Below are 23,387 nucleotides of genomic sequence, written 5' to 3'. Positions count from 1 at the left end.
GTATCCTGCTAGGTGTGCATGTGTGTTTCACAGTTTATCAGTATCCTGCCAGGTGTGCATGGGGTTTTCACGGTCTATCAGGATCCTGCCAGGTGTGTATGGGGTTTTCACTGTGTATCATGATTCTGCCAGTTGTGTATGGCCTTTTCACAGTTTATCAGGATCCTGCCAGTTGTGTATGGGGATTTCACAGTTTATCAGGATCCTTCTAGGTGTGTATGGGTGTTTCACAGTTCATCAGGATCCTGCCAGGTGTGTATGTGGGTTGCACAGTTTATCAGTATGCTGCCAGGTGTGTCTGGGAGTTTCACAGTGTATCAGGATCCTGCCAGGTGTGTATGGGTTTTTCACAGTGTATCATGATCCTGCCAGATGTGTATTGGGGTTTCACAGTTTATCAGGGTCATGTCAGGTGTTTATGTGGGTTTCACAGTTCATCAGGATCCTGCCAGGTTTGTCTCGGGTTTTCACAGTGTCTCAGTATCCTGCCAGGTGTGCATGTGTGTTTCACAGTTTATCAGTATCCTGCCAGGTTTGTATGGGGGTTTCACAGTTTATCAGGATCCTGCCAGGTGTGTATGGGGGTTTCACAGTTTATCAGGATCCTGCCAGGTGTGTATGTGTGTTGCACAGTTTATCAGGATCCTGCCAGGTGTGTATGGGGGTTTCACAGTGTATCAGGATCCTGCCAGGTGTGTATGGGTTTTTCACAGTGTATCAGGATCCTGCCAGTTGTGTATGGGGGTTTCACAGTTTATCAGGATCCAGTCAGGTGTTTATGTGGGTTTCACAGTTCATCAGGATCCTGCCAGGTGTGTATGGGGTTTTCACAGTGTATCAGTATCCTGCCAGGTGTGCATGTGTGTTTCACAGTTTATCAGTATCCTGCCAGGTGTGCATGGGGTTTTCACAGTCTATCAGGATCCTGCCATGTGTGTATGGGGGTTTCACAGTTTATCAGGATCCTTCCAGGTGTGTATGGGTGTTTCACAGTTTATCAGGATCCTGCCAGGTGTGTATGTGGGTTTCACAGTTTATCAGGATCCTTCCAGGTGTGTATGGGTGTTTCACAGTTTATCAGGATCCTGCCAGGTGTGTATGTGGGTTGCACAGTTTATCAGTATGTTGCCAGGTGTGTATGGGAGTTTCACAGTGTATCAGGATCCTGCCAGGTGTGTATGGGTTTTTCACAGTGTATCAGGATCCTGCCAGATGTGTATGGGCGTTTCACAGTTTATCAGGGTCATGTGAGGTGTTTTTGTGGGTTTCACAGTTCATCAGGATCCTGCCAGGTGTGTATGTGGGTTTCACAGTTTATCAGGATCCTTCCAGGTGTGTATGGGTGTTTCACAGTTTATCAGGATCCTGCCAGGTGTGTATGTGGGTTGCACAGTTTATCAGTATGTTGCCAGGTGTGTATGGGAGTTTCACAGTGTATCAGGATCCTGCCAGGTGTGTATGGGTTTTTCACAGTGTATCAGGATCCTGCCAGATGTGTATGGGCGTTTCACAGTTTATCAGGGTCATGTCAGGTGTTTTTGTGGGTTTCACAGTTCATCAGGATCCTGCCAGGTTTGTATGGGGTTTTCACAGTGTCTCAGTATCCTGCCAGGTGTGCATGTGTGTTTCACAGTTTATCAGTATCCTGCCAGGTGTGTATGGGGGTTTCACAGTTTATCAGGATCTTGCCAGGTGTGTATGGGTGTTTCACAGTCTATCAGGATCCTGCCAGGTGTGTATGGGGTTTTCACAGTCTATCAGGATCCTGCCAGGTGTGTATGGGGTTTTCACCGTGTATCAGGATCCTGCCAGGTGTGTATGGAGTTTTCACAGTTTATCAGGATCCTGCCAGGTGTGTATGGGGGTTTCACAGTATATCAGGATCCTGCCAGGTGTGTATGTGGGTTTCACATTTTATCAGGATCCTGCCAGGTGTGTATGGGGTTTTCACAGTTTAGCGGTATCCTTCCTGGTATGTCTGGGGGTTTCACAGTTTATCAGGATCCTGCCAGGTGAGTATGTGGTTTTCACAGTTTATCAGGATCCTGCCAGATGTGAGTGGGGTTTTCACAGTGCATCAGGATCCTGCCAGATGTGAGTGGGGTTTTCACAGTGCATCAGGATCCTGCCAGATGTGTATGGGGTTTTCACAGTGCATCAGGATCCTGCCAGATGTGTATGGGTGTTTCACAGTGCATCAGGATCCTGCCACGTGTGTATGGGGTTTCACAGTATATCAGGGTCCTACAGGTGTGTATGTGGGTTTCACAGCTTATCAGGCTCCTGCCTGGTGTTTATGTGGGTTTCACGGTTTATCAGGATCCTGCCTGGTGTGTATGGGGTTTCACAGTGGATCAGGATCCTGCCACGTGTGTATGGGGTTTTCACAGTGTATCAGGATCCTGCCAGGTGTGTATGGGGGTTTCACAGTTATCAGGATCCTGCCAGGTGTGTATGTGGGTGTCACAGTTTATCAGGATCCTGCCAGGTGTGTATGGGTGTTTCACAGTTTATCAGGATCCTGCCAGGTGTGTATGGGGGTTTCACATTTTATCAGTATCCTGCCTGGTGTGTCCGGGGATTTCACAGTTTATCAGGTCTCTGCCAGATGTGAATGGGGTTTTCACAGTGCATCAGCATCATGCCAGATTTGTATGTGGTTTTCACAATGCATCAGGATCCTTCCAGATGTTTCTGAGGGTTTCACAGTGTATCAGGATCCTGCATCGAGTGTTTGGGGACCCACAGTTTATCTGGATCCTGCCAGGTGTGTATGGGGGTTTCACAGTTTATCAGGATCCTGCCTGGTGTGTCTGGGGGTTTCACAGTTCATCAGGATCCTGCCAGGTGTGTCTGGGGGTTTCACAGTTTATCAGTATCCTGCCAGGTGTGTATGGGGGTTTCACAGTTTATCAGGATCCTGCCAGGTGTTTATATGGGTTACACAGTGTATCACGATCCTGCCAGGTGTGTATGGGGGTTTCACAGTTTATCAGGATCCTGCCAGGTGTGTGTGGGGGTTTCGCAGTTTATCAGGATCCTGCCTGGTGTGTCTGGGGTTTTCACAGTTTATAACGATCCTGCCAGGTGTGTATGGGGGTTTCACAGTGCATCAGGATCCTTCCAGATGTGTATGGGAGTTACACAGTGTATCACGATCCTGTCAGATGTTTTTCGGGTTTTCACAGTGTATCAGGATCCTTCAAGGTGTGTATGGGGGTTTCACAGTGGATCAGGATCCTGCCAGGTGTGTATTGGGTTTCACAGTGTATCAAGATCCTCCCAGGTGTGTTTGGGGTTTTCACAGTGTATCATGATCCTTCCTGGTGTGTATGGGGGTTTCACAGTGGATCAGGATCCTTCCAGGTGTGTTTGGGTTTTCACAGTGTATCAGGATCCTGCCAGATGTGTTTGGGTATTTCACAGTGCATCAGGATCCTTCCAGGTGTGTATGAGTGTTTCACAGTGGGTCAGGATCCTGCCAGGTGTGTATGGGGTTTCACAGTGTATCAGGATCCTCCCAGGTGTGTTTGGTGTTTTCACAGTGTATCAGGATCTTGCCAAATGTGAACGGGGTTTCACAGTAGATCAGGATCCTGCCAGGTCTGCTTGGGGTTTGACAGTGTATCAGGATCCTGCCAAATGTGAACGGGGTTTCACAGTGTATCAGGATCCTGCCAAATGTGAACGGGGTTTCACAGAGGATCAGGATCCTGCCAGGTGTGTATGGGGTTTCACAGTGTATCAGGATCCTGCCAAATGTGAGGGGATTTCACAGTATAACAGGATCCTGCCAGGTGTGTATGGGGTTTGCACAGTGGATCAGGATTCTGCCAGGTGTGTATGGGGGTTTTCACAGTGTAACAGGATCCTGCCATGTGTGTATGGGGTTTTCACAGTGGATCAGGATCCTGCCAGGTGTGTATGGGGGTTTTCACAGTGTATCAGGATCCTTCCAGGTGTGTATGGGGGATTTCTCAGTGTATCCGGATCCTTCCAGGTGTGTGTGAGGATTTCACAGTGGATCAGGATCCTGGCAGGTGTGTATGGGGTTGTACAGTGTATCAGTATCCTGCCAGATGTGAATGGGGTTTCACTGCGTATCAGGATCCTGCCAGATGTGAATGGGGTTTCACAGTGGATCAGGATCCTGCCAGGTGTGTACGGGGTTTTCACAGTGGATCAGGATCCTGCCAGATATGAATGGAGATTTCACAGTGGATCGGGATCCTGCCAGATGTGAATGGGGATTTCACAGTGCATCAGGATCCTGCCAGATGGGTATGGGGATTTCACAATGCATCATAATCCTTCCAGATGTGTATGGGCGTTTCACAGAGTATCAGGATCCTGCATCGTGTGTTTGGGGTTTCACAGTTTATCAGGATCCTGCCAGGTGTGTATGGGGTTTTCACAGTTCATCAGGATCCTGCCAGGTGTGTCTGTGGGTTGCACAGTTTATCAGTATGCTGCCAGGTGTGTCTGGGAGTTTCACAGTGTATCAGGATCCTGCCAGGTGTGTATGGGTTTTTCACAGTGTATCAGGATCCTGCCAGATGTGTATGGGGGTTTCACAGTTTATCAGGGTCATGTCAGGTGTTTATGTGGGTTTCACAGTTCATCAGGATCCTGCCAGGTTTGTATCGGGTTTTCACAGTGTCTCAGTATCCTGCCAGGTGTGCATGTGTGTTTCACAGTTTATCAGTATCCTGCCAGGTGTGTATGGGGGTTTCACAGTTTATCAGGATCCTGCCAGGTGTGTATGGGGGTTTCACAGTTTATCAGGATCCTGCCAGGTGTGTATGTGTGTCGCACAGTTTATCAGGATCCTGCCAGGTGTGTATGGGGGTTTCACAGTGTATCAGGATCCTGCCAGGTGTGTATGGGTTTTTCACAGTGTATCAGGATCCTGCCAGTTGTGTATGGGGGTTTCACAGTTTATCAGGATCCAGTCAGGTGTTTATGTGGGTTTCACAGTTCATCAGGATCCTGCCAGGTGTGTATGGGGTTTTTACAGTGTATCAGTATCCTGCCAGGTGTGCATGTGTGTTTCACAGTTTATCAGTATCCTGCCAGGTGTGCATGGGGTTTTCACAGTCTATCAGGATCCTACCAGGTGTGTATGGGGTTTTCACAGTTTATCAGGATCCTTCCAGGTGTGTATGGGTGTTTCACAGTTTATCAGGATCCTGCCAGGTGTGTATGTGGGTTTCACAGTTTATCAGGATCCTTCCAGGTGTGTATGGGTGTTTCACAGTTTATCAGGATCCTGCCAGGTGTGTATGTGTGTTGCACAGTTTATCAGGATCCGGCCAGGTGTGTATGGGGGTTTCACAGTGTATCAGGATCCTGCCAGGTGTGTATGGGATTTTTCACAGTTTATCATGATCCTGCCAGGTGTGTATGTGGGTTGCACAGTTTATCAGTATGCTGCCAGGTGTGTATGGGAGTTTCACAGTGTATCACGATCCTGCCAGGTGTGTATGGGTTTTTCACAGTGGATCAGGATCCGGCCAGGTGTGTATGGGGTTTTCACAGTGTATCAGGATCCTGCCAGGTGTGTTTGGGGTTTTCACTGTGCATCAGGATCCTGCCAGTTGTGCATGGGGTTTTCACAGTGTCTCAGTATCCTGCCAGGTGTGCATGTGTGTTTCACAGTTTATCAGTATCCTGCCAGGTGTGTATGGGGGTTTCACAGTTTATCAGGATCTTGCCAGGTGTGTATGGGTGATTCACAGTTTATCAGGATCCTGCCAGGTGTGTATGGGGTTTTCACAGTCTATCAGGATCCTGCCAGGTGTGTATGGGGTTTTCACCGTGTATCAGGATCCTGCCAGGTGTGTATGGAGTTTTCACAGTTTATCAGGATCCTGCCAGGTGTGTATGGGGGTTTCACAGTATATCAGGATCCTGCCAGGTGTGTATGTGGGTTTCACATTTTATCAGGATCCTGCCAGGTGTGTATGGGGTTTTCACAGTTTATCGGTATCCTTCCTGGTATGTCTGGGGGTTTCACAGTTTATCAGGATCCTGCCAGGTGTGTATGTGGGTTGCACAGTTTATCAGTATGTTGCCAGGTGTGTATGGGAGTTTCACAGTGTATCAGGATCCTGCCAGGTGTGTATGGGTTTTTCACAGTGTATCAGGATCCTGCCAGATGTGTATGGGCGTTTCACAGTTTATCAGGGTCATGTCAGGTGTTTTTGTGGGTTTCACAGTTCATCAGGATCCTGCCAGGTTTGTATGGGGTTTTCACAGTGTCTCAGTATCCTGCCAGGTGTGCATGTGTGTTTCACAGTTTATCAGTATCCTGCCAGGTGTGTATGGGGGTTTCACAGTTTATCAGGATCTTGCCAGGTGTGTATGGGTGTTTCACAGTCTATCAGGATCCTGCCAGGTGTGTATGGGGTTTTCACAGTCTATCAGGATCCTGCCAGGTGTGTATGGGGTTTTCACCGTGTATCAGGATCCTGCCAGGTGTGTATGGAGTTTTCACAGTTTATCAGGATCCTGCCAGGTGTGTATGGGGGTTTCACAGTATATCAGGATCCTGCCAGGTGTGTATGTGGGTTTCACATTTTATCAGGATCCTGCCAGGTGTGTATGGGGTTTTCACAGTTTATCGGTATCCTTCCTGGTATGTCTGGGGGTTTCACAGTTTATCAGGATCCTGCCAGGTGAGTATGTGGTTTTCACAGTTTATCAGGATCCTGCCAGATGTGAGTGGGGTTTTCACAGTGCATCAGGATCCTGCCAGATGTGAGTGGGGTTTTCACAGTGCATCAGGATCCTGCCAGATGTGTATGGGGTTTTCACAGTGCATCAGGATCCTGCCAGATGTGTATGGGTGTTTCACAGTGCATCAGGATCCTGCCACGTGTGTATGGGGTTTCACAGTATATCAGGGTCCTACAGGTGTGTATGTGGGTTTCACAGCTTATCAGGCTCCTGCCTGGTGTTTATGTGGGTTTCACGGTTTATCAGGATCCTGCCTGGTGTGTATGGGGTTTCACAGTGGATCAGGATCCTGCCACGTGTGTATGGGGTTTTCACAGTGTATCAGGATCCTGCCAGGTGTGTATGGGGGTTTCACAGTTATCAGGATCCTGCCAGGTGTGTATGTGGGTGTCACAGTTTATCAGGATCCTGCCAGGTGTGTATGGGTGTTTCACAGTTTATCAGGATCCTGCCAGGTGTGTATGGGGGTTTCACATTTTATCAGTATCCTGCCAGGTGTGTATGGGGGTTTCACAGTTTATCAGGATCCTGCCTGGTGTGTCTGGGGGTTTCACAGTTCATCAGGATCCTGCCAGGTGTGTCTGGGGGTTTCACAGTTTATCAGTATCCTGCCAGGTGTGTATGGGGGTTTCACAGTTTATCAGGATCCTGCCAGGTGTTTATATGGGTTACACAGTGTATCACGATCCTGCCAGGTGTGTATGGGGGGTTCACAGTTTATCAGGATCCTGCCAGGTGTGTGTGGGGGTTTCGCAGTTTATCAGGATCCTGCCTGGTGTGTCTGGGGTTTTCACAGTTTATAACGATCCTGCCAGGTGTGTATGGGGGTTTCACAGTGCATCAGGATCCTTCCAGATGTGTATGGGAGTTACACAGTGTATCACGATCCTGTCAGATGTTTTTCGGGTTTTCACAGTGTATCAGGATCCTTCAAGGTGTGTATGGGGGTTTCACAGTGGATCAGGATCCTGCCAGGTGTGTATTGGGTTTCACAGTGTATCAAGATCCTCCCAGGTGTGTTTGGGGTTTTCACAGTGTATCATGATCCTTCCTGGTGTGTATGGGGGTTTCACAGTGGATCAGGATCCTTCCAGGTGTGTTTGGGTTTTCACAGTGTATCAGGATCCTGCCAGATGTGTTTGGGTATTTCACAGTGCATCAGGATCCTTCCAGGTGTGTATGAGTGTTTCACAGTGGGTCAGGATCCTGCCAGGTGTGTATGGGGTTTCACAGTGTATCAGGATCCTCCCAGGTGTGTTTGGTGTTTTCACAGTGTATCAGGATCTTGCCAAATGTGAACGGGGTTTCACAGTAGATCAGGATCCTGCCAGGTGTGTATGGGGGTTTCACAGTTTATCAGGATCCTGCCAGGTGTTTATATGGGTTACACAGTGTATCACGATCCTGCCAGGTGTGTATGGGGGGTTCACAGTTTATCAGGATCCTGCCAGGTGTGTGTGGGGGTTTCGCAGTTTATCAGGATCCTGCCTGGTGTGTCTGGGGTTTTCACAGTTTATAACGATCCTGCCAGGTGTGTATGGGGGTTTCACAGTGCATCAGGATCCTTCCAGATGTGTATGGGAGTTACACAGTGTATCACGATCCTGTCAGATGTTTTTCGGGTTTTCACAGTGTATCAGGATCCTTCAAGGTGTGTATGGGGGTTTCACAGTGGATCAGGATCCTGCCAGGTGTGTATTGGGTTTCACAGTGTATCAAGATCCTCCCAGGTGTGTTTGGGGTTTTCACAGTGTATCATGATCCTTCCTGGTGTGTATGGGGGTTTCACAGTGGATCAGGATCCTTCCAGGTGTGTTTGGGTTTTCACAGTGTATCAGGATCCTGCCAGATGTGTTTGGGTATTTCACAGTGCATCAGGATCCTTCCAGGTGTGTATGAGTGTTTCACAGTGGGTCAGGATCCTGCCAGGTGTGTATGGGGTTTCACAGTGTATCAGGATCCTCCCAGGTGTGTTTGGTGTTTTCACAGTGTATCAGGATCTTGCCAAATGTGAACGGGGTTTCACAGTAGATCAGGATCCTGCCAGGTCTGCTTGGGGTTTGACAGTGTATCAGGATCCTGCCAAATGTGAACGGGGTTTCACAGTGTATCAGGATCCTGCCAAATGTGAACGGGGTTTCACAGAGGATCAGGATCATGCCAGGTGTGTATGGGGTTTCACAGTGTATCAGGATCCTGCCAAATGTGAGGGGATTTCACAGTATAACAGGATCCTGCCAGGTGTGTATGGGGTTTGCACAGTGGATCAGGATTCTGCCAGGTGTGTATGGGGGTTTTCACAGTGTAACAGGATCCTGCCATGTGTGTATGGGGTTTTCACAGTGGATCAGGATCCTGCCAGGTGTGTATGGGGGTTTTCACAGTGTATCAGGATCCTTCCAGGTGTGTATGGGGGATTTCTCAGTGTATCCGGATCCTTCCAGGTGTGTGTGAGGATTTCACAGTGGATCAGGATCCTGGCAGGTGTGTATGGGGTTGTACAGTGTATCAGTATCCTGCCAGATGTGAATGGGGTTTCACTGCGTATCAGGATCCTGCCAGATGTGAATGGGGTTTCACAGTGGATCAGGATCCTGCCAGGTGTGTACGGGGTTTTCACAGTGGATCAGGATCCTGCCAGATATGAATGGAGATTTCACAGTGGATCGGGATCCTGCCAGATGTGAATGGGGATTTCACAGTGCATCAGGATCCTGCCAGATGGGTATGGGGATTTCACAATGCATCATAATCCTTCCAGATGTGTATGGGCGTTTCACAGAGTATCAGGATCCTGCATCGTGTGTTTGGGGTTTCACAGTTTATCAGGATCCTGCCAGGTGTGTATGGGGTTTTCACAGTTCATCAGGATCCTGCCAGGTGTGTATGTGTGTTGCACAGTTTATCAGTATGCTGCCAGGTGTGTCTGGGAGTTTCACAGTGTATCAGGATCCTGCCAGGTGTGTATGGGTTTTTCACAGTGTATCAGGATCCTGCCAGATGTGTATGGGGGTTTCACAGTTTATCAGGGTCATGTCAGGTGTTTATGTGGGTTTCACAGTTCATCAGGATCCTGCCAGGTTTGTATCGGGTTTTCACAGTGCCTCAGTATCCTGCCAGGTGTGCATGTGTGTTTCACAGTTTATCAGTATCCTGCCAGGTGTGTATGGGGGTTTCACAGTTTATCAGGATCCTGCCAGGTGTGTATGGGGGTTTCACAGTTTATCAGGATCCTGCCAGGTGTGTATGGGGGTTTCACAGTGTATCAGAATCCTGCCAGGTGTGTATGGGTTTTTCACAGTGTATCAGGATCCTGCCAGTTGTGTATGGGGGTTTCACAGTTTATCAGGATCCAGTCAGGTGTTTATGTGGGTTTCACAGTTCATCAGGATCCTGCCAGGTGTGTATGGGGTTTTTACAGTGTATCAGTATCCTGCCAGGTGTGCATGTGTGTTTCACAGTTTATCAGTATCCTGCCAGGTGTGCATGGGGTTTTCACAGTCTATCAGGATCCTACCAGGTGTGTATGGGGTTTTCACAGTTTATCAGGATCCTTCCAGGTGTGTATGGGTGTTTCACAGTTTATCAGGATCCTGCCAGGTGTGTATGTGGGTTTCACAGTTTATCAGGATCCTTCCAGGTGTGTATGGGTGTTTCACAGTTTATCAGGATCCTGCCAGGTGTGTATGTGTGTTGCACAGTTTATCAGGATCCGGCCAGGTGTGTATGGGGGTTTCACAGTGTATCAGGATCCTGCCAGGTGTGTATGGGATTCTTCACAGTTTATCAGGATCCTGCCAGGTGTGTATGTGGGTTGCACAGTTTATCAGTATGCTGCCAGGTGTGTATGGGAGTTTCACAGTGTATCACGATCCTGCCAGGTGTGTATGGGTTTTTCACAGTGGATCAGGATCCGGCCAGGTGTGTATGGGGTTTTCACAGTGTATCAGGATCCTGCCAGGTGTGTTTGGGGTTTCCACTGTGCATCAGGATCCTGCCAGTTGTGCATGGGGTTTTCACAGTGTCTCAGTATCCTGCCAGGTGTGCATGTGTGTTTCACAGTTTATCAGTATCCTGCCAGGTGTGTATGGGGGTTTCACAGTTTATCAGGATCTTGCCAGGTGTGTATGGGTGATTCACAGTTTATCAGGATCCTGCCAGGTGTGTATGGGGTTTTCACAGTCTATCAGGATCCTGCCAGGTGTGTATGGGGTTTTCACCGTGTATCAGGATCCTGCCAGGTGTGTATGGAGTTTTCACAGTTTATCAGGATCCTGCCAGGTGTGTATGGGGGTTTCACAGTATATCAGGATCCTGCCAGGTGTGTATGTGGGTTTCACATTTTATCAGGATCCTGCCAGGTGTGTATGGGGTTTTCACAGTTTATCGGTATCCTTCCTGGTATGTCTGGGGGTTTCACAGTTTATCAGGATCCTGCCAGATGAGTATGTGGTTTTCACAGTTTATCAGGATCCTGCCAGATGTGAGTGGGGTTTTCACAGTGCATCAGGATCCTGCAAGATGTGTATGGGGTTTTCACAGTGCATCAGGATCCTGCCACGTGTGTATGGGGTTTCACAGTATATCAGGGTCCTACAGGTGCGTATGTGGGTTTCACAGCTTATCAGGCTCCTGCCTGGTGTTTATGTGGGTTTCACTGTTTATCAGGATCCTGCCTGGTGTGTATGGGGTTTCACAGTGGATCAGGATCCTGCCACGTGTGTATGGGGTTTTCACAGTGTATCAGGATCCTGCCAGGTGTGTATGGGTGTTTCACAGTTTATCAGGATCCTGCCAGGTGTGTATGGGGGTTTCACAGTGTATCAGGATCCTGCCAGGTGTGTATGGGATTTTTCACAATGTATCAGGATCCTGCCAGTTGTGTATGGGGGTTTCACAGTTTATCAGGATCCAGTCAGGTGTTTATGTGGGTTTCACAGTTCATCAGGATCCTGCCAGGTGTGTATGGGGTTTTCACAGTGTATCAGTATCCTGCCAGGTGTGCATGTGTGTTTCACAGTTTATCAGTATCCTGCCAGGTGTGCATGGGGTTTTCACAGTCTATCAGGATCCTGCCAGGTGTGTATGGGGGTTTCACAGTTTATCAGGATCCTTCCAGGTGTGTATGGGTGTTTCACAGATTATCAGGATCCTGCCAGGTGTGTATGTGGGTTTCACAGTTTATCAGGATCCTTCCAGGTGTGTATGGGTGTTTCACAGTTTATCAGGATCCTGCCAGGTGTGTATGTGGGTTGCACAGTTTATCAGTATGCTGCCAGGTGTGTATGGGAGTTTCACAGTGTATCAGGATCCTGCCACGTGTGTATGGGTTTTTCACAGTGTATCAGGATCCTGCCAGATGTGTATGGGGGTTTCACAGTTTATCAGGGTCATGTCAGGTGTTTATGTGGGTTTCACAGTTCATCAGGATCCTGCCAGGTTTGTATGGGGTTTTCACAGTGTCTCAGTATCCTGCCAGGTGTGCATGTGTGTTTCACAGTTTATCAGTATCCTGCCAGGTGTGTATGGGGGTTTCACAGTTTATCAGGATCTTGCCAGGTGTGTATGGGTGTTTCACAGTCTATCAGGATCCTGCCAGGTGTGTATGGGGTTTTCACAGTCTATCAGGATCCTGCCAGGTGTGTATGGGGTTTTCACCGTGTATCAGGATCCTGCCAGGTGTGTATGGAGTTTTCACAGTTTATCAGGATCCTGCCAGGTGTGTATGGGGGTTTCACAGTATATCAGGTTCCTGCCAGGTGTGTATGTGGGTTTCACATTTTATCAGGATCCTGCCAGGTGTGTATGGGGTTTTCACAGTTTATCGGTATCCTTCCTGGTATGTCTGGGGGTTTCACAGTTTATCAGGATCCTGCCAGGTGAGTATGTGGTTTTCACAGTTTATCAGGATCCTGCCAGATGTGAGTGGGGTTTTCACAGTGCATCAGGATCCTGCCAGATGTGTATGGGGTTTTCACAGTGCATCAGGATCCTGCCACGTGTGTATGGTGTTTCACAGTATATCAGGGTCCTACAGGTGTGTATGTGGGTTTCACAGCTTATCAGGCTCCTGCCTGGTGTTTATGTGGGTTTCACAGTTTATCAGGATCCTGCCTGGTGTGTATGGGGTTTCACAGTGGATCAGGATCCTGCCACGTGTGTATGGTGTTTTCACAGTGTATCAGGATCCTGCCAGGTGTGTATGGGTGTTTCACAGTTTATCAGGATCCTGCCAGGTGTGTATGGGGGTTTCACATTTTATCTGTATCCTGCCTGGTGTGTCCGGGGGTTTCACAGTTTATCAGGTCTCTGCCAGATGTGAATGGGGTTTTCACAGTGCATGAGCATCATGCCAGATTTGTATGGGGTTTTCACAATGCATCAGGATCCTTCCAGATGTTTCTGAGGGTTTCACAGTGTATCAGGATCCTGCATCGAGTGTTTGGGGACCCACAGTTTATCAGGATCCTGCCAGGTGTGTATGGGGGTTTCACAGTTTATCAGGATCCTGCCTGGTGTGTCTGGGGGTTTCACAGTTTATCAGTATCCTGCCAGGTGTGTATGGGGGTTTCACAGTTTATCAGGATCCTGCCAGGTGTTTATATGGGTTACACAGTGTATCACGATCCTGCCAGGTGTGTATGGGGGTTTCACAGTTTATCAGGATCCTGCCAGGTGTGTGTGGGGGTTTTGCAGTTTATCAGGATCCTGCCTGGTGTGTCTGGGGGTTTCACAGTTTATCAGGATCCTGCCAGGTGTGTATGGGGGTTTCCCAGTGCATCAGGATCCTTCCAGATGTGTATGGGAGTTACACAGTGTATCACGATCCTGTCAGATGTTTTTCGGGTTTTCACAGTGTATCAGGATCCTTCAAGGTGTGTATGGGGGTTTCACAGTGGATCAGGATCCTGCCAGGTGTGTATTGGGTTTCACAGTGTATCAAGATCCTCCCAGGTGTGTTTGGGGTTTTCACAGTGTATCATGATCCTTCCTGGTGTGTATGGGGGTTTCACAGTGGATCAGGATCCTTCCAGGTGTGTATGGGTTTTCACAGTGTATCAGGATCCTGCCAGATGTGTTTGGGTATTTCACAGTGCATCAGGATCCTTCCAGGTGTGTATGAGTGTTTCACAGTGTGTCAGGATCCTGCCAGGTGTATATGGGGTTTCACAGTGTATCAGGATCCTCCCAGGTGTGTTTGGTGTTTTCACAGTGTATCAGGATCCTGCCAAATGTGAACGGGGTTTCACAGTAGATCAGGATCCTGCCAGGTCTGCTTGGGGTTTCACAGTGTATCAGGATCCTGCCAAATGTGTATGGGGGTTTTCACAGTGCATCCGGATCCTTTCAGGTGTGTATGGGGTTTCACAGTGTATCAGGATCCTCCCAGGTGTGTTTGGGCTATTTATAGTGTATCAGGATCCTACCAAATGTGAACGGGGTTTCACAGTGGATCAGGATCCTGCCAGTTGTGTATGGGGTTTCACAGTGTATCAGGATCCTGCCAAATGTGAACGGGGTTTCACAGTAGATCAGGATCCTGCCAGGTCTGCTTGGGGTTTCACAGTGTATCAGGATCCTGCCAAATGTGAACGGGGTTTCACAGTGTATCAGGATACTGCCAAATGTGAACGGGGTTTCACAGAGGATCAGGATCCTGCCAGGTGTGTATGGGGTTTCACAGTGTATCAGGATCCTGCCAAATGTGAGGAGATTTCACAGTATAACAGGATCCTGCCAGGTGTGTGTGGGGTATTCACAGTCTAACAGGATTTTGCCAGGTGTGTATGGGGGTTTTCACAGTGTATCAGGATCCTTCCAGGTGTGTATGGGGGTTTTCACAGTGCATCCGGATCCTTTCAGGTGTGTATGGGGTTTCACAGTGTATCAGGATCCTCCCAGGTGTGTTTGGGCTTTTCATAGTGTATCAGGATCCTGCCAAATGTGAACCGGGTTTCACAGTGGATCAGGATCCTGCCAGGTGTGTATGGGGTTTCACAGTGGATCAGGATCCTGCCAGGTGTGTATGGGGTTTCACAGTGTATACGGATCCTGCCAAATGTGAACGGGGTTTCACAGTGTATCAGGATCCTGTCAAATGTGAACGGGGTTTCACAGTATAACAGGATCCTGCCATGTGTGTATGGGGTTTTCACAGTGGATCAGGATCCTGCCAGGTGTGTATGGGGGTTTTCACAGTGTATCAGGATCCTTCCAGGTGTGTATGGGGGATTTCTCAGTGTATCCGGATCCTTCCAGGTGTGTGTGAGGATTTCACAGTGGATCAGGATCCTGGCAGGTGTGTATGGGGTTGCACAGTGTATCAGTATCCTGCCAGATGTGAATGGGGTTTCACTGCGTATCAGGATCCTGCCAGATGTGAATGGGGTTTCACAGTGGATCAGGATCCTGCCAGGTGTGTACGGGGTTTTCACAGTGGATCAGGATCCTGCCAGATGTGAATGGAGATTTCACAGTGGATCGGGATCCTGCCAGTTGTGAATGGGGTTTTCACAGTCCATCAGGACCCTTCCAGATGTGTTTGGGTGTTTCACAGTGTCCCAGGATCCTGCATCGTGTGTATGGGCTTTCACAGTTTATCAGGATCCTGCCAGGTGTGTATGGGGTTTTCACAGTGTATCAGTATCCTGCCAGTTGTGCATGTGTGTTTCACAGATTATCAGTATCCTGCCAGGTGTGCATGGGGGTTTCACAGTTTATCAGGATCCTGCCACGTGTGTATGGGTGTTTCACAGTCTATCAGGATCCTGCCAGGTGTGTATGGGGTTTTCACAGTCTAACAGGATCCTGCCAGGTGTGTATGGGGTTTTCACTGTGTATCAGGATCCTGCCAGGTGTGTATGGGCTTTTCGCAGTTTATCAGGATCCTGCCAGGTGTGTATGGGGGTTTCACAGTTTATCAGGATCCTGCCAGGTGTGTATGGGGGTTGCACAGTTTATCAGTATGCTGCCAGGTGTGTATGGGGGTTTCACAGTGTATCAGGATCCTGCCAGGTGTGTATGGGTTTTTCACAGTGTATCAGGATCCTGACAGGTGTGTATGGGGGTTTCACAGTTTATCAGGGTCCTGTCAGGTGTTTATGTGGGTTTCAAAGTTCATCAGGATCCTGCCAGGTGTGTATCGGGTTTTCACATTGTATCAGTATCCTGCCAGGTGTGCATGTGTGTTTCACAGTTTATCAGTATCCTGCCAGGTGTGTATGGGGGTTTCACAGTTTATCAGGATCCTGCCAGGTGTGTATTTGGTTTTCACAGTGTATCAGGATTCTGCCAGGTGTGTATGGGGTTTTCACAGTTTATCAGGATCCTTCCAGGTGTGTATGGGGGTTTCACAGTTTATCAGGATCCTGCCAGGTGTGTATGTTGGTTTCACAGTTTGTCAGGATCCCGGCAGGTGTGTATGGGGGTTTCACAGTTTATCAGGATCCTGCCAGGTGTGTATAGGTTTTTCACAGTTTATCGGTATCCTTCCTGGTGAGTCTGGGGGTTTCACAGTTTATCAGGATCCTGCCGGATGTGAGTGGGGTTTTCACAGTGCATCAGGATCCTGCCAGATGTGTATGGGGTTTTCACAGTGCATCAGGATCCTGCCAGGTGTGTATGGGTGTTTCACTGTGTATCAGGAGCCTGCCACGTTTGTATGGGGTTTCACAGTATATACGGATCCTGCAGGTGTGTATGTGGGTTTCAGAGTTTATCAGGCTCCTGCCTGGTGTTTATGTGGGTTTCGCAGTTTATCAGGATCCTGCCTGGTGTGTATGGGGTTTCAAAGTGGATCAGGATCCTGCCACGTGTGTATGGGGTTTTCACAGAGTATCAGGATCCTGCCAGGTGTGTATGGGGGTTTCACAGTTATCAGGATCCTGCCAGGTGTGTATGTGGGTGTCACAGTTTATCAGGATCTTGCCAGATGTGTATGGGGGTTTCACAGTTTATCAGGATCCTGCCAGGTGTGTATATGGGTTGCACAGTTTATCAGTATGCTGCCAGGTGTTTATGGGGGTTTCACAGTGTATCAGGATCCTGCCACGTGTGTATGGGTTTTTCACAGTGTATCAGGATCCTGCCAGGTGTGTATGGGGGTTTCACAGTTTATCAGGGTCCTGTCAGGTGTTTATGTGGGTTTCACAGTTCATCAGGATCCTGCCAGGTGTGTATCGGATTTTCACAGTGTATCAGTATCCTGCCAGGTGTGCATGTGTGTTTCACAGTTTATCAGTATCCTGCCAGTTATGTATGGGGGTTTCACAGTTTATCAGGATCCTGCCAGGTGTGTATGGGTGTTTCGCAGTCTATCAGGATCCTGCCAGGTGTGTATGGGTTTTTCACAGTGCATCAGGATCCTTCCAGATGTGTCAGGGGGTTTTCACAGTTTATCAGGATCCTTCCAGGTGTGTATGGGGGTTTCACAGTTTATCAAGATCCTGCCAGGTGTGTACGTGGGTTTCACAGTTTATCAGGATCCCGGCAGGTGTGTATGGGGGTTTCACAGTTTATCAGTATCCTGCCAGGTGTGTGTGGGGTTTTCACAGTTTATCGGTATCCTTCCTGGTGTGTCTGGGGGTTTAACAGTTTATCAGGATCCTGCCAGGTGAGTATGTGGGTTTCACAGTTCATCAGGATCCTGCCAGATGTGAGTGGGGTTTTCACAGTGCATCAGGATCCTGCCAGATGCGTACGGGGTTTTCACAGTGCATCAGGATCCTTCCAGATGTGGATGGGTGTTTCACAGTGTATCAGGATCCTGCCACGTGTGTATGGGGTTTCATAGTATATCAGGATCTGCAGGAGTGTATGTGGGTTTCAGAGTTTATCAGGCTCCTGCCTGGTGTTTATGTGGGTTTCGCAGTTTATCAGGATCCTGCCTGGTGTGAATGGGGTTTCACTGCGTATCAGGATCCTGCCAGATGTGAATGGGGTTTCACAGTGGATCAGGATCCTGCCAGGTGTGTACGGGGTTTTCACAGTGGATCAGGATCCTGCCAGATGTGAATGGAGATTTCACAGTGGATCGGGATCCTGCCAGATGTGAATGGCGTTTTCACAGTGCATCAGGATCCTGCCAGTTGTGTATGGGTTTTTCACAGTGCATCAGGATCCTTCCAGATGTGTCTGGGGGTTTCACAGTGCATCAGGCTCCTGCCTGGTGTTTATGTGGGTTCACAGTTTATCAGGATCCTGCCAGATTTGAATGGCGTTTTCACAGTGCATCAGGATCCTGCCAGTTGTGTATGGGTTTTTCACAGTGCATCAGGATCCTTCCAGATGTGTCAGGGGGTTTCACAGTGCATCAGGATCCTGCCACGTGTGTATGGGGTTTCACAGTTTACCAGGATCCTGCCAGGTGTGTTTGTGGGTTTCACAATTTATCAGGATCCTGCCTGGTGTGTCTGGGGTTTTCACAGTGTATCAGGATTCTGCCAGGTGTGTATGGGGGTTTCACAGTGAATCAGGATCCTTCCAGATGTGTCTGGGGGTTTCACAGTGCATCAGGATCCTGCCACGTGTGTATGGGGTTTCACAGTTTACCAGGATCCTGCCAGGTGTGTATGTGGGTTTCACAGTTTATCAGGATCCTGCCAGATGTGAATGGGGTTTTCACAGTGCATCAGGATCCTGCCAGTTGTGTATGGGTTTTTCACAGTGCATCAGGATCCTTCCAGATGTGTCTGGGGGTTTCACAGTGTATCAGGATCCTGCAAAGTGTGTATGTGGTTTCACAGTTTATCAGCATCCTGCCAGGTGTATAAGTGGGTTTCACAGTTTATCAGGATCCTGCCTGGTGTATCTGGGGTTTTCACAGTGTATCAGGATTCTGCCAGGTGTGTATGGGGGTTTTACAGTGTACCAGGCTCCTGCCAGGTGTGTATGTGGGTTTCACAGTTTATCAGTATCCTGCCTGGTGTGTATGGGGTTTCACAGTGGATCAGGATCCTGCCACGTGTGTCTGTGGGTTTCACAGTTTATCATGATCCTGCCAGGTGTGTATGGGGGTTTCACAGTTCATCAGGATCCTGCCAGGTGTGTATGGGGGTTTCACAGTTTATCAGGATCCTCCCTGGTGTGTCTGGGGGTTTCACAGTTCATCAGGATCCTGCTAGGTGTGTATGTGGGTTTCACAGTTTATCAGGATCCTGCCAGATGTGAATGGAGTTTCACAGTGGATCAGGATCCTGCCAGGTGTGAACGCGGTTTTCACAGAGGATCAGGATCCTGCCAGATGTGTATGGAGATTTCACAGTGGATCAGTATCCTGCCAGGAGTGTATGGGGTTTTCACAGTGGATCAGGATCCTGCCAGGTGTGTCAGGGATTGAACAGTGTATCAGGTTCCTGCCAGGTGTGTATGGTGCGTTCACAATTTATCAAGGTCCTGCCAGGCGTGTATGGGGTTTTCACAGTGGATCAGGATCCTGCCAAGTGTGCATGGGGGTTTCACTGTGTATCAGGATCCTGCCAGGTGTGTATGGGGTTTCTCAGGGTATCAGGATCCTGCCAGGTGTGTTTGGGGTTTCACAGTGTATCAGGATCCTGCCAGATGTGAATGGGGTTTCACTATGTATCAGGATCCTGCCAGATGTGAATGGTGTTTCACTGTGCATCAGGAACCTGCCAGGTGTGCACGGGGATTTCACAGTGCATCAGGCTCCTGCCAGGTGTGTATGGGGGTTGCACAGTATATCAGGATTCTGCCAGGTGTGTCTGGGGTCTCACAGTATATCAGGATTCTGCCAGGTGTATATGGGGGTTTCACAGTTTATCAGGATCCTGCCAGGTGTGTATGGGGAATTGACAATTAATCAGCATCCTGCCAGGTGCATATGGGGTATATGTACAGTGGATCAGGATCCTGCCAGGTGTGTATGGTGTTTTCACAATGTATCAGGATCCTGCCAGGGGTGTATGGGGTTTTCACAGTGTATAAGGATCATGCCAAGTGTGAATGGGGTTTTCACAGTGGATCAGGATCCTGCCAGGTGTGCATGGGGTTTTACAGTGGATCAGGATCCTGCCAGGTGTGTGCGGGGTTTTCACAGTGTATCTGGATCCTGCCAGGTGTGTATGGGGTTTTCACAGTGCATCAGGATCCTGCCAGGTGTGTATGGGGTTTTCACAGTGTATCAGGATCCTGCCAGGTGTGTGTGGTGTTTTCACTGTGCATCAGGATCCTGCCAGGTGTGTGTGGGGTTTTCACAGTGTATCAGGATCCTGCCAGGTGTGTATGGGGTTTTCACAGTGTATCAGGATCCTGCCAGGAGTGTATGTGGGTTTCACAGTTTATCAGGATCATGCCAGGTGTGTATGGGGGTTTCACAGTGTATCAGGATCCTGCCAGGTGTGTATGTGGGTTTCACAGTTTATCAGGATGCTGCCAGGTGTGTCTGGGATTTTCGCAGGTTATCAGGATCCTGCCAGGTCTGTATGGGGGTTTCACAGTTTATCAGGCACCTGCCAGGTGTGTATGGGGGTTTCACAGTATATCAGGATCTTGCCAGGTGTGTATGGGGTTTCACAGTACATGAGGAACCTGCCAGGTGTGTATGGGGGTTTCACAGTTTATCAGGATGCTGCCAGGTGTGTATGGGGGTTTGACAGTGTATCAGCATCCTGCCAGGTGCGTATGGGGTATATATACAGTGGATCAGGATCCTGCCAGGTGTGTATGGTGTTTTCAAAGTATATCAGGATCCTGCCAGGTGTGCATGTGGTTTTCACAGTGTATCAGGATCCTGCCAAGTGTGCATGGGGTTTTCACATTGGATCAGGATCCTGACAGGTGTGTATGGGGTTTTCACAGTGGATCAGGATCCTGCCGGGTGTGTGTGGGGTTTTCACAGTGTATCAGGATCCTGCAAGGTGTGTGTGGGGTTTTCACAGTGTATCAGGATCCTGCCCGGTGTGTATGGGGTTTTCACTGTGCATCAGGATCCTGCCAGGTGTGTATGGGGTTTTCACAGTGTATCAGGATTCTGCCAGGTGTGTATGTGGGTTTCGCATTTTAGCAGGATCATGCCAGGTGTGTATGGGGGTTTCACAGTGTATTAGGATCATGCCAGGTGTGTATGTGGGTTTCTCAGTTTATCAGGATGCTGCCAGGTGTGTCTGGGGTTTTCGCAGCTAATCAGGATCCTGCCAGGTCTGTATGGGTGTTTCACAGTTTATCAGGATCCTGCCACGTGTGTATGTTGGTTTCACAGTTTATCAGTTTCCTGCCAGGTGTGTATGGGGGTTTCACAGTTTGTCAGGATCTTCCCAGGTGTGTATGGGGGTTTCACAGTTTGTCGGGATCCTGCCTGGTGTGTCTGGGGTTTTCACAGTTTATCAGGATCCTGCCAGGTGTGTATGTGGGATTCACAGTTTATCAGGATCCTGCCTGATGTGAATGGGGTTTTCACAGTGCATCAGGATCCTGCCAGATGTGTATGGGTTGTTCACAGTGCATCAGGATCCTTCCAGATGTGTCTGGGGGTTTCACAGTGTATCATGATCCTGCCACGTGTGTGTGGGTTTTTCACAGTGCATCAGGAAACTGCCAGGTGTGCATGGGTTTTTCACAGTGTATCAGGATCCTGCCAGGTGTGTATGTGGGTTTCACAGTGTATCAGGATCCTGCCAGGTGTGTATGGGGGCTTCACAGTTCATCAGGGTCCTGCCAGGTGTGTATGGGGGTCTCACAGTTTATCAGGATCTGCCTGGTGTGTCTGGGGTTTGCACAGTGTGTCAGGATCCTTCCAGGTTTGTATGTGGGTTTCACAGTGTATCAGGCTCCTGCCAGGTGTGTATGTGGGTTTCACAGTTTATCAGGATCCTGCCAGGTGTGTATGGGGTTTCACAGTGGATCAGGATCCTGCCACGTGTGTATGGGGTTTTCACAGTGTATCAGGATCCTGCCAGGTGTTTATGGGTGTTTCACAGTTTATCAGGATCCTGCCAGGTGTGTATGTGGGTTTCACAGTTTATCAGGATCCTGCCAGGTGTGTATGGGCGTTTCACAGTTCATCAGGATCCAGCCAGGTGTGCATGGGGGTCTCACAGTTCATCAGGATCCTGACAGGTGTGTATGTGGGTTTCACAGTGTATCAGGAAACTGCCAGATGTGAATGGGGTTTTCACAGTGCATCAGTATCCTGCCAGATGTGTATGGGGTTTTCACAATGCATCAGGATCCTTCCAGATGTGTGTGGGGGTTTCACAGTGTATCAGGATCCTGCATCGTGTGTATGGGGTTTTCACAGTGTATCAGGATCCTGCCAGGTGTGTATGGGGTTTTCACAGTGTATTTGGATCCTGCCAGGTGTGTGTGGGTTTTTCACAGTGTATCAGGAAACTGCCAGGTGTGTATGGGGTTTTCACAGTGTATCAGGATCCTCCCAAGTGTGTATGGGGTTTTCACAGTGGATCAGGATCCTACCAGGTGTGTATGCAGTTTTCACAGTGGATCAGGATCCTGCCAATTGTGTATGGGGTTTTCACAGTGGATCAGGATCCTGCCAGGTGTGTGCGGGGTTTTCACAGTGTATCAGGAGCGTGCCAGGTGTGTATGGGGTTTTCACAGTCCATCAGGATCCTGCAAGGTGTGTATGGGGTTTTCACAGTGTATCAGCATCCTGCCAGGTGTGTTTGGTGTTTTCACTGTGCATCAGGATCCTGCCAGGGTTGTGTGGGGTTTCACAGTGTATCAGGATCCTGCCAGGTGTGTATGGGGTTTTCACAGTGTATCAGTATCCTGCCAGGTGTGAATGCGGTTTTCACACTGCATCAGGATCCTGCCTGGTGTGTATGGGGGTTTCACAGTGTATCATGATCCTGCCACGTGTGTGTGGGTTTTTCACAGTGCATCAGGAAACTGCCAGGTGTGCATGGGTTTTTCACAGTGTATCAGGATCCTGCCAGGTGTGTATGTGGGTTTCACAGTGTATCAGGATCCTGCCAGGTGTGTATGGGGGCTTCACAGTTCATCAGAGTCCTGCCAGGTGTGTATGTGGGTTTCACAGTTTATCAGGATCCTGCCAGGTGTGTATGGGCGTTTCACAGTTCATCAGGATCCAGCCAGGTGTGCATGGGGGTCTCACAGTTTATCAGGATCCTGCCAGGTGTGTCTGGGGGCTTCAAAGTTCATCAGGATCCTGACAGGTGTGTATGTGGGTTTCACAGTGTATCAGGAAACTGCCAGATGTGAATGGGGTTTTCACAGTGCATCAGGATCCTGCCAGATGTGTATGGGGTTTTCACAATGCATCAGGATCCTTCCAGATGTGTGTGGGGGTTTCACAGTGTATCAGGATCCTGCATCGTGTGTATGGGGTTTTCACAGTGTATCAGGATCCTGCATCGTGTGTATGGGGTTTTCACAGTGTATTTGGATCCTGCCAGGTGTGTGTGGGTTTTTCACAGTGTATCAGGAAACTGCCAGGTGTGTATGGGGTTTTCACAGTGTATCAGGATACTCCCAAGTGTGTATGGGGTTTTCACAGTGGATCAGGATCCTACCAGGTGTGTATGCAGTTTTCACAGTGGATCAGGATCCTGTCAATTGTGTATGGGGTTTTCACAGTGGATCAGTATCCTGCCAGGTGTGTGCGGGGTTTTCACAGTGTATCAGGAGCGTGCCAGGTGTGTATGGGGTTT

This window comes from Heterodontus francisci, chromosome 21 (genome assembly GCF_036365525.1).
Source record: "Heterodontus francisci isolate sHetFra1 chromosome 21, sHetFra1.hap1, whole genome shotgun sequence".
NCBI classification, from domain to species: Eukaryota; Metazoa; Chordata; class Chondrichthyes; order Heterodontiformes; family Heterodontidae; genus Heterodontus; species Heterodontus francisci.
Note: the sequence above shows the minus strand (reverse complement) of the source record.